Source organism: Lampetra planeri, chromosome 82, assembly GCF_965212315.1.
Source record: "Lampetra planeri chromosome 82, kcLamPlan1.2.h2, whole genome shotgun sequence".
In the NCBI taxonomy this organism is placed as follows: Eukaryota; Metazoa; Chordata; class Hyperoartia; order Petromyzontiformes; family Petromyzontidae; genus Lampetra; species Lampetra planeri.
Window position 1 is genome coordinate 485,274 of NC_136186.1, and position 7,615 is coordinate 492,888.

A 7,615-nucleotide genomic window follows, 5' to 3' on the forward strand; every position below is an offset into this window, starting at 1 on the left:
CCTAGTCCCGCCGTCCTTGTGGGGACCGGGGCCCTGTGTGGCTCGGAGGCGAGGCTGTGGGACCCGGGGTCCGACGCCCCCGTGGGTCGGGCTGGGGACCCACAGTCGAGACGGATACCCCGGGCAGGGAGTGTCCCGAGTAGCTCAGTGGCGTTAGTCGCCGAGTAGCTAAGTGGATGTTGGTCATCCGAGTAGCTCAGTGGCGTTAGTCGCCGAGTAGCTAAGTGGGTGTTTGTCACCCGAGATACTAAGTGGATGTTGGTCATCCGAGTAGCTCAGTGGGCGTTAGTCGCCAAGTAGCTAAGTGGGTGTTTGTCACCCGAGATACTAAGTGGGTGTTTGTCACCCGAGATACTAAGTGGGTGTTTGTCACCCGAGATACAAAGTAGGTGTTAGTCACCTGTGAACGAGTTTGATAAAATAAAGAGTGTGTTACCCGTGAAGTCGTCTCCCGCCGAGTTACTACATTACACATACACACACGAGTGTGCATATACAGGGTGTATATACAGATATACAACGCAGTGTACATACACAGCAGTGTACGCACACAAGGATTGCGTTCCACTGCGAACACGCACGATTGAACATACATATGCACACACATACGTGTACGTACACACTCGAGTGCTCATCTTGTTGTGGTGTTTCCTATGTTGTGGTTTATGGTATACTTAAACGCAGAAGTACAAAATGTGCAGTTCACACCTATGCACCCTTAGCCCATTGATTGTGATGATGATGAATAACATATTACTAGATCTAACAAATAAACGAATGTACACGTTACAACTAAAACAATAAATATGCTCATCGAGTTTTGATTTGGATTGTGCGGTTAAATACTGTAAATAGCTATTCAAATTCATTGAGATTGCACATTCAGCAAATTCTAATGCGGCCACAATGCGATTCTAAACACGTTCCGTCGGAGTGGGCAGGTAGGAACTTGGTTGGACAGCACATTCGTGCACGACAGAAAGCTCGCGGTCACGTGATGCACTTCAACCAATCCCTGAACGTACATGTTCGGGAGGGGCGATGCACGACAGACAAATAATCCCTGGTGGGCAGTGTGAAACTGTTGCTCCTACCTGTATAATTGCACTCGTTGAGTTATCCTTCAGCGATGAGGACTCCAAACCGATTTTCTTCTCACCCACTCCGTTCGACCACCACTCGGCAGGTCACAGCAATTTTCTCTCGGCTTCCTCCACGCACTGTTCAAATTTGGAAGTCCATCTTACGGTTTTAATTCTAATTATCTTGCTAATTTCTATAAATATTTTGATTTCACACTTGATGATGATTGCTTGTGTTGCAGTCGAAACGTCGTGATAATTTTGTTTGATATTTTTATTATTTTATTATTTCCTTTCTACGTGACTTTGCCCGAAAAAAACAATAATATGAATGCCATAAACATGTTAACTCTTATGTACTACAACTTTGATTGTCGTGCTGTTCATTGCTGACCGTATGACATGTTGGTCTTCTGGATCTATGCTCAGCAACCATAACGAATGAAAACAAGCAGACGTTTTGTGCAGGCCACGCATATTCCTTCGAGCAAAATTGTTTACTGGCAAAATATCACCTCGTGGAGATGCCGGGGATTGAACCCGGGGCCTCACACATGCGAAGCGTGCGCTCTACCACTGAGCTACATCCCCATGGTGGCTCTACCTGGGCTCAGTTCCACCTCGTTACGGGGTGAAACGTCGTCATCAGCTTCTTCCTCTCCCTCGTCACCCCACTCACTCTCCTGTTGGCCCTGGACCCTGTACACTTCGAGTCTGCACAGAGTCCAAGCAAAATGTATTTCTTTGAAAGAAATAGAAATAACAAGCATACATGTGGATCGATACTATGATGCTTTCCCAATTTATTTATTATTGGAAATATTTAATTCGGAAATACAAAAGTGTTTTGGATGCTTTTAAGCACTGGTTTTCAGCTCCGAAATTTTAAGTAAACCATTTGCATCGCTAGTTATACAAATAGCAAGTTCCTGAAATCAACACAAATTCACCCTCAGGTATCGTTCATATAGGATTATACTGGTAGGAAGCACCTGGTTCCACCAGCCCACAGGGGATTATTGTGTGGAGAGGGGAGGGTGGTGAGGGGCTGGGTGGGGGAAGGTGGGGTGGGGAAGGTCTGGTCACCCCGTGGTGCCCTTATAAAACTCAACGTTTAACCGACTCACGCCGGCTTGTGCCCAACCTCACTGTTGGCCATATTTGCGAAATACACCACGCCGCCGTTGACCCTGGCCATTGACCGAGTAAACCAACGTTCCTTCCAGCTCCCTCTGCAGGAATCTGTTTACGAGAGTTCATGTGCACCCCGATTACAGGGACATGGACACAGCCAATTGATTTTGAAAATCAACCTTTGTTGGAAACATAAATAAATAAATAAACTTCCAACATGGATTCCAGATATGCTAATTTTCTCTGCCCCCTCCCTCTCTCCGTCCCCGCCCCCCTCTCTATATTTAAGGGACCGTCACAGAAACGACCCCTCTCTCTGTGCCGATATGTGTCCTCTCTCTGTGTCCTTGTGATGTCTGTCTGCTTGTATGTCTGTCTATAGTTTTCTAGTTAGATTTTTGTTGCTATTTCTTTTTTTATGCCTGATGATGATTGCTTGTGTTGCAATCGAAACGTCGCTATTATTTTAATTTATTATTTTATCTTTAGACGTGACTTAACCGAAAGAACCAAAGAATAATGGATTCCAGATCCAACATGGAGATTCCGGGGATTGACCCCAGGGCCTCACACATGCGAAGCGTGCACTCGACCTCTGAGCTACATCTCCATTCTGGTTCTACCGGGGCGCAGTTCCACCTCGGTGCGGGGTGAAACTTCGTCATCAGCTTCTTCCTTTCCCTTGTCACCCCACTCACTCTCCTGTTGGCCTTGGATCCTGGACACATCGAGTCTGCACAGAGTCCAAGCAAAATGTATTTTTTTGAAACAAAAGAAATAACAAGAATACATGTGGATGGATACTATAATGCTGTCCTAATTAATTTATTCTTGGAAATCTTTAATTCGGAAATAAAAGTGTTCTGGATACTTTTAATCACTGGCTTTCATCTACAAATGTTTAAATAAACCATTTGATCACTGTGTGCATCGCTAGTTATAGAAATAGCAAGTTCCTGAAATCAACACAAATTCATCCGAAGGTATCGTTCATATAGGGTAATATTTACGAGAGTTCATGTGCACCCCTATTACAGGGACATTGACACAGCCAATTGATTTTGGAATTCAAACTTTGTTGGAAAAAATATTTAAATAAAAGCTTCCGAGATGGAGATGCCGGGGCTTGAACCCAGGGCCTCACACATGCAAAGTGTGCGCTCTTCCACTGCGCTACATCCCCACCACGCTGGCAGCCAGCCAGGTAGCCAGCCCCCTGAACTATCGGCCCCTCCCCTTACCCCCCCTTCCTTAGGCCCCTCCCCTGAACACTTCCCCCCTTAAGCCCCTCCCCTGACCCCCCCTCCCTTAGGCCCCTCCCCTGAACCCCCTTCCCTTAGGCCCCTCCCATGACCCCCCCTCCCTTAAGCCCCTCCCCTGACCCCCCTTCCCTTAGGCCCCTCCCCTGAACACCCCCCCCCATATCCTTAGGCCCCTCCCCTGACCCCCCCCCTTAGGCCCCTCCCCTTACTCCCCCTCCCTCAGGCCCCTCCCCTGAACCCCCACCCCCCTCAGGCCCCTCCCCTTACCCCCCCTTCCTTAGACCCCTCCCCTGACCCTCCTCCCTTAGGCTCCTCCCCTCTCCGTACCCGGCAGTAGGTCTCCACCAATCAAAGAGCTGTTTATGTTATATATTTATTTATGCACGACAGACAGACAGTCAGACAGACAATAAATCCCTGGTGGGCAGTGTGGAACATTGTTCCTACCTGTAAAACGAATTAAGGGGGCGTGGGAGCGTGGTGTAAGGTGTGGAAAGCTGTAAGTCACAGGTATCATTCGAATTGGGTCAATGACACCAGCACACGAATAGTGGGGTCGTTTGGAATGACGTTGCATTGATGAAAGATTAAGTTCTCGACGTTGCATTTCATGAACTTTACATTCAATTGTTATTTTTGGAAATTACAATCTGCAAATCTAGCAACAGAGCTTCGCTAATCTTGCCATTGAGCTTAAGCCTGAATACGTATATTCATCTCACCGCATAATTTGCATTCATTTGCTAATATTCGCCCTGTAATATGCTGCAAAATGCTGCCAGTTCAAATGCGTTACCAGGGAAATGCAGACTGAAGAATTAAAATTGTGATTTGGACTTTGAGGTGCAAGTTTATACCGTGCTGACTTTGTTTTATAAATATATTGAAGTACTTGTGTTGATATGAGCGCGACAGAACAATCAAGGTGATTTATTTCATTTAATCCACGAAAATTATTACGATTGCTGTCATACACTTTTAATGATAATCGACATGGTATTGCCTGTAAGCGTGCGTGTATTTACACTGCTGTGTAAGTACACTTGACTTTGACTCGTGTGTGTACGTGTTTGTTGTAAGCATTGTACAGTTAACGGACGCTCAGATAACTTTTAAAAAATCCGATTTTTATTAATCTGCAAAAAAATATTGACGTTAATATTGCTGTGCATGCACACTCGCGTGTGTGTAGAGGTAGTGTAGTGGTTAGCGCACAGCTCAATTCTCCCTCAAGTTAAATTCATGCTCACGGCCAACACCAGCGACGATTATCTGAACAGTATATAATTTAATGTTGGGATTTGTCGATGGCAGCATATAGAACGGGGTAGACCCGTGTGATGTAAGGGAAAAAAGTTTAGCTGAAAGCATATTATATTTTTTGCGACAGAGAATTGTAATGTATTACTTACTGTTAGTAGCTGAGCTTATTGGAGAGTATATTTAGTATACTGATGATACTATGTAGTTTATACTTTAATTTTTTACGCGGTTGTTTAGTTACTGCAGCTACATACTATTAACATTCCTTCCCTTTATTAATGCTACCCCTATCCCCTCCCTTTGATGCTGCTATTCCTGCATAAATGCACGGGCATAATATGACTTTGAAACCCCCCGCCCACCTCCTACGCATTTCACAAGTAGTACTAATCACTAACTTGCATATGCTAAATTCCTCTTGATATGCAAATTATTTTGTCAAGGCGCTCTTCCCCTTACAACCCAGCTTAAATATACGCTCCAAGCGTGGTGGTGTTTCATTCAGACACTGTCTCCCCGACAGACCTGGTCTTCACCTGAGGACGGCTGTGTGCGTTGTGGCCGAAACGTCGTGAGAATTATTTTATTATGTTTTATTTGTATTATTTCCCTTAAACGTGACTTTACCGAAAGAACCAAGAAGATGATTAATCGATGTTTACGTGTTTGATTTGAGAATATTTTATAACTGTTGCATTCCTGAAAGTGATATAAATTTCCTAGTGTGTTAACCGTTTGACCAAGCGAATTGATAAAAACATTTAATGCGAGTTTTACTGTTAATATTCTTGCAAATCAATACAGACCTGATTTGTTTTTGAACATGGCTGATCGTACGTTATTGCTACCATATCCTTCATTAAAAAAACACGGACGAGTAGACATGCACACACGAGTGTGCATCCAAACACTGCTGCATTTAAAAAGCGGAGTGCATACACACACGAGTGTGCATATACAGGGTGTATATACAGATATACAACGCAGTGTACATACACAGCAGTGTACGCACACAAGGATTGCGTTCCACTGCGAACACGCACGATTGTACATACATATGCACACATACGTGTACGTACACACTCGAGTGCTCGTCTTGTTGTGGTGTTTCCTATGATGTGGTTTATGGTATACTTAAACGCAGAAGTACAAAATGTGCAGTTCACACCTATGCACCCTTAGCCCATTGATTGTGATGATGATGAATAACATATTACTAGATCTAACAAATAAACGAATGTACACGTTACAACTAAAACAATAAATATGCTCATCGAGTTTTGATTTGGATTGTGCGGTTAAATACTGTAAATAGCTATTCAAATTCATTGAGATTGCACATTCAGCAAATTCTAATGCGGCCACAATGCGATTCTAAACACGTTCCGTCGGAGTGGGCAGGTAGGAACTTGGTTGGACAGCACATTCGTGCACGACAGAAAGCTCGCGGTCACGTGATGCACTTCAACCAATCCCTGAACGTACATGTTCGGGAGGGGCGATGCACGACAGACAAATAATCCCTGGTGGGCAGTGTGAAACTGTTGCTCCTACCTGTATAATTGCACTCGTTGAGTTATCCTTCAGCGATGAGGACTCCATACCGATTTTCTTCTCACCCACTCCGTTCGACCACCACTCGGCAGGTCACAGCAATTTTCTCTCGGCTTCCTCCACGCACTGTTCAAATTTGGAAGTCCATCTTACGGTTTTAATTCTAATTATCTTGCTAATTTCTATAAATATTTTGATTTCACACTTGATGATGATTGCTTGTGTTGCAGTCGAAACGTCGTGATAATTTTGTTTGATATTTTTATTATTTTATTATTTCCCTTCTACGTGACTTTGCCCGAAAAAAACAATAATATGAATGCCATAAACATGTTAACTCTTATGTACTACAACTTTGATTGTCGTGCTGTTCATTGCTGACCGTATGACATGTTGGTCTTCTGGATCTATGCTCAGCAACCATAACGAATGAAAACAAGCAGACGTTTTGTGCAGGCCACGCATATTCCTTCGAGCAAAATTGTTTACTGGCAAAATATCACCTCGTGGAGATGCCGGGGATTGAACCCGGGGCCTCACACATGCGAAGCGTGCGCTCTACCACTGAGCTACATCCCCATGGTGGCTCTACCTGGGCTCAGTTCCACCTCGTTACGGGGTGAAACGTCGTCATCAGCTTCTTCCTCTCCCTCGTCACCCCACTCACTCTCCTGTTGGCCCTGGACCCTGTACACTTCGAGTCTGCACAGAGTCCAAGCAAAATGTATTTCTTTGAAAGAAATAGAAATAACAAGCATACATGTGGATCGATACTATGATGCTTTCCCAATTTATTTATTATTGGAAATATTTAATTCGGAAATACAAAAGTGTTTTGGATGCTTTTAAGCACTGGTTTTCAGCTCCGAAATTTTAAGTAAACCATTTGCATCGCTAGTTATACAAATAGCAAGTTCCTGAAATCAACACAAATTCACCCTCAGGTATCGTTCATATAGGATTATACTGGTAGGAATCACCTGGTTCCACCAGCCCACAGGGGATTATTGTGTGGAGAGGGGAGGGTGGTGAGGGGCTGGGTGGGGGAAGGTGGGGTGGGGAAGGTCTGGTCACCCCGTGGTGCCCTTATAAAACTCAACGTTTAACCGACTCACGCCGGCTTGTGCCCAACCTCACTGTTGGCCATATTTGCGAAATACACCACGCCGCCGTTGACCCTGGCCATTGACCGAGTAAACCAACGTTCCTTCCAGCTCCCTCTGCAGGAATCTGTTTACGAGAGTTCATGTGCACCCCGATTACAGGGACATGGACACAGCCAATTGATTTTGAAAATCAACCTTTGTTGGAAACATAAAT

The 7,615-nt window shown here is 44.5% G+C and overlaps 3 non-coding genes across 3 annotated transcripts; all 3 read right to left on the reverse strand.

Annotated features, from left to right (window-relative positions):
- Window positions 1–1,601: 1,601 nt before the first annotated feature.
- TRNAA-CGC (transfer RNA alanine (anticodon CGC)) lies at window positions 1,602–1,673 on the reverse strand. Its single transcript has one exon. It is a non-coding gene; the product is annotated as a tRNA-Ala (tRNA).
- A 1,654-nt stretch (window positions 1,674–3,327) lies between these two features.
- On the reverse strand, window positions 3,328–3,399 carry TRNAA-UGC (transfer RNA alanine (anticodon UGC)). Its single transcript has one exon. It is a non-coding gene; the product is annotated as a tRNA-Ala (tRNA).
- A 3,403-nt stretch (window positions 3,400–6,802) lies between these two features.
- TRNAA-CGC (transfer RNA alanine (anticodon CGC)) lies at window positions 6,803–6,874 on the reverse strand. Its single transcript has one exon. It is a non-coding gene; the product is annotated as a tRNA-Ala (tRNA).
- Between the last annotated feature and the right edge of the window lie 741 nt (window positions 6,875–7,615).